The 4,159-nt window shown below is 44.7% G+C and overlaps 1 pseudogene; it reads left to right on the top strand.

Moving 5' to 3' along the window:
- Window positions 1–2,563: 2,563 nt before the first annotated feature.
- On the top strand, window positions 2,564–3,904 carry LOC150001725 (constitutive coactivator of PPAR-gamma-like protein 1 pseudogene; annotated as a pseudogene).
- Window positions 3,905–4,159: the final 255 nt, after the last annotated feature.

The following is a 4,159-nucleotide window of genomic DNA, read 5'->3' as shown; positions in this document are numbered from 1 at the left end:
GTCACCCTAAAGGTTCCTTTTGTAAGTTCCAGCAAAGTAGACTTACAGATTGTATGTGATCACTTACTGCTCTTCTTGTGTTAATGCAAACAAACAGGATAAATTAAAAATGGCCTTATGCAGTCCCTTTTATGAGAAGGAGGGTAATATTAAGGAGAAAAATTATGATTCAAGGAAAATCACTCTGCTCAGTGGTGAGTATAAAGTAGTACAGCTACTTATTTACAGTCAAGAAGAATGTCAAATGCCTTGCAATTGGAGGTCTTTCCAATAAGACAGTCTTACAGATTTAGAGACTGGTTTGTGGGTTATGTTGCATAAAATAACATGTGTTTTCTGTTTTCAAAGGGCATAAGCCTATGATCTCATTATCTGAGTGATTGTCTCTATGTATAGGCCTCACTTAATGCTGTCTGCATCGCTGCCTCCTGAGACTCAATGGTTTGGCTGAACTAAGTGTCTGGGTTGGTGAAGAATGGAGTGGTCTGTGGGCTTCACTTTAAAACTGGTTCCTCTTTTCTATCCTAATGGTTTGGACAGAAAGGGCCCAGAGGTCTGAGATGGGAGAAATCTAAAATATTCCCCTCAGCCCAAACTAAGTATAGTGGGCAAAAGGGTTTTGGACAAGTGTGACGTTCCTTGCATGCCTTCCTCCAAAGAAGCCCCTTTTTTCCCTAATGTGGGACATTGAAAAATTAATTCCTGCCTTTTGTCATCCAGTGGTTATGAATTGAATCATGCCTTTTAACCCTGTTGCCAAATCTGTTGTCCCCAGAATACAACAAGGATGCCAGCCTGTTAAACCAAGCATCCCGTTGTCTGGGGACAGCCAACTGACCTGGAATCTACAATATCCTTTCCCATGTGGGAAAGCCACCCTCCCCTCCATACCCCCACTTTTATTAGGGATTTGTGGACCCAAGAGTAGGTAGGACGATGACCATGTCCAGCTTGAAGCAGCTAGAGGAGCATAAGACCTTTTCCCATTATCCTTTATAAGATTATAAAGGGTCTTAAGTTTCAGAGGGGAGGATTGTTATTTTTTATTGTAATAGTTAATTAATTAATTATTTATTTATTTAAAAAAAAGAATAATATATGAAAGGGAGAACTTGTATGCATGACCCATTGGCATGGACTAGGGGTGGTAGGATTGCTGGGGGACAGGAGGTGCTGGCAAGAGGGGAGCAAAGGGGAAAAAATTGGAACTATTGTAACAATATATTCAATAAAATATACTTTAAAAATTCTCTCTTTATCTTGAAACTTTGGCATTTTAATGGTGATGTGTCTTGGTGTGGTCCTCTTTGTGTCTAGCTTGTTTGGGACTCTCTGTGCTTCTTGGACTTGTATGTATATTTCCTCTGCCAAATTTGTTGAGTTTTCCTTCATTATTTTCTCACATAAGTTTTTGATTTCTTGATCTTCCTCATCTCCTTCTGGCACCCTTATAATTCAGATGTTGTCATGTTTAAAATTGTCCCGGAGGTTCCTAAGCGTCTCCTCATTTTTTTCAATTCTTGTTTCCTCATTCTGTACTGGTTGGCTGTTTTTTTCTTCTTTATGTTCCAAATCATTGATATGAACCCTGGTTTCCTTCCCTTAACCATTGGTTTTGTGTGGATTTTCCTTTGTTCATATCAAGGAAGAAAGGAGGAGGCGTGTAAACCAGTTCAAAATCTTTATTGGGGAGGTCCAAACAAGCGGGCTGAGTCTGGAGTGACCATAGCAGTGAGCTGCAGCAGAGCAGGGATTTGTAAGGGCTCTAGTCCTGGGAGACAGGAATGTCAGAGTCTGGGCAAGTATAATGATTTGACCGCAGGTCAAAACAATTGATTCTTAAAAAACAGGGAGAGGAAGTTACTGACAACACAGGACACCTGGCACGACCACAGGCAATAGTTTCTGATAACACAGTCACCACTGGCCCTAGCCTATTTTGCAAGGTCTGACACAGGTGGCTGGTCACAGGGCAGGCAAAATAGCAGTCTCTGGCCCTAACACTCATACCATAAAAGAAAAACAGACCACAAAATATAACTTGTAAAGGTTAAAGTCAAACCTAATGGTTTTTTCCCACATTTCCCAATACCAGCAATTTTCTATAGAAATTACAAACAGATATAAGCTCAACCTCTGGGTAGCTGAGGTATCTCTTCCTACCCTTGTGAGGGGAGAGCACTACTCTATGGAGGGGCTTTCCTTGCTTGTCCTCTCTGCTCAATAAAACTTGCTTTTCTACTTTACTCCAAGTCTCAATATTTATTTTATTCTTTCAAGAAGCCAAGAACCTTCTTGGTTTAGGGCTTGAGTCATTTCCACCTTTGTGCATACTGCATGTCCCCTCTCTTCCCAAATCATTAAGCCCTTAGGACTCAGATTCTGGTCAGCATCAAACTGTCTTAAGTAAAAAGCCTCAGGGCCTGGCCTGGAGAGGCGCACCACCAGTCTCTCCCCTCCGTGACCCTGGGAGGCAGCAGCACATGGTGGCCCTAGTGGCCATGAGCACCCTCAAGGCCCACCCACAGCCACTGCCACCACTGCCACCGCTGCTGCCTTGGGCATGCAGGGCTCCCAGGACTGTGTCAAGAGGCACTGCCTGAGGGATGCGGTGCCAGTGGAGCTGCAGAAGCTAGCCAGGGACAGCCTGGTGGGCAGTGGGTGGTGGGCAGCAGCACACCCATATACGTATACTCCACTGCACCTGCTGGTGGACACTGACAACTGCCTACACCATCCTTAAGGCAGCTTTTACACTGACTGGGTGAGTGGCAGCCAGCAGAACCACATGCTCATCTACTTGGTGGCGCTGGCCAAGGCCTGCTTCAGTGGCAACATTGAGCTCTTCATCTTCTTCAAGGGTGTGCTTGAGAAGGTGCGGCTGCATGAGTGGGTCAAGCGGCAGGGCAACAAGTGCTCAACAATGCAGCAGATCATCAGCCATGTCCAGAACAAGGGCACTCCGCTGCCTAAAGTCTGGTTCCTACCATCTGTCTGTATGGTGCATTGCATCCACCTGGCGCTCATCTGCTTTCATGTCAAGGTTGCACAGAGCATTGAGGATCATCATTAAGAAGTGATTGGTTTCTGCAGAGAAACAGCTTTCATGGCTTGGTTGCCTAGGACTCTAATTATGCGCTGTGCAACATCCCCTACTATTTCAGTGCCCATGCCTAGGACTCTAATTATGCGCTGTGTAACATCCCCTACTACTTCAGTGCCCATGCCCTAAAACTGTGCTGGAATGGGGAAAGTCTCACCACAAGCCAGTAGCTGATTCACGATGTGGCCAAGCAGTTGGACCAGAATTCAAACTGCTTCCCTATCTTTGCCCCTCTATTAGGAAATCACATTCTACCTGAGGAAGACCTGGCTTCCTTTCATTGGAGATTACTTGGTCCAGAACACCCATTAGCCTCACTTAAGGTCCAGGCCCACCAGATGGACTTGCCGCCATGCAATGTGATGATCAAGGTTGAGGCTGACTATGTCCACAATATTCAGGACACCTCGGACTTAGATGCCATAGCTAAAGATGTTTTCCAACATTCTTAGTCTAGGACGGGTGACAAAGTTATCTGACTTAAGAGAGCAATTAAATATTATTCAATGACTGGTAAGCCTGTGGCATTTCACCCACAACACTCATTAGCCAGACCAGATCCATTTGGAATGTTTGGGATAGTGCCACCAAATGCCCCCCCTGACACCTCCAACCACCCAGCCACACATTCAACATTCCACAGACTTCTCTGCAAGCCAAACCCATGGCTCTACAGGGGCTGACCCAGGTGCTCCAGGTCAGGGTCCACACTCATACAGCCTCACTGAGCCGACCCTCACTTTGGAAACAAGCAGAAAGAATCTGACTGAGCAGAACAACTACAATAACATTCCTTGTTAGGTTTCCTGTCAAGTCTTTCTTGCCAGTCCCTGTTGAGTGTGCCACTTGTGAGGTTTCCTGTCCCGCAGATCCCTTGGTGAGGATGAAAGAACTGACTCAGAAACATATTATCTGAGGAGAGAGAAGGGTGAGTGTCTCTGGAGAGAGAAGGGTGAGTGTCTCTCATAAAAGATCACTGATCACTTCTTTCTCAGTTAGGGTTTTTTTTTTTAATTAATTTATTTTTTAACAAGGTTACTTTATTTTATTTTATTT

Source organism: Furipterus horrens, unplaced genomic scaffold (genome assembly GCF_987537825.1).
Source record: "Furipterus horrens unplaced genomic scaffold, mFurHor1.1.pri manual_scaffold_9, whole genome shotgun sequence".
In the NCBI taxonomy this organism is placed as follows: Eukaryota; Metazoa; Chordata; class Mammalia; order Chiroptera; family Furipteridae; genus Furipterus; species Furipterus horrens.
The sequence above is the reverse complement of the archived record's forward strand: the minus strand, read 5'-3'. Positions and strand labels throughout refer to the sequence as shown.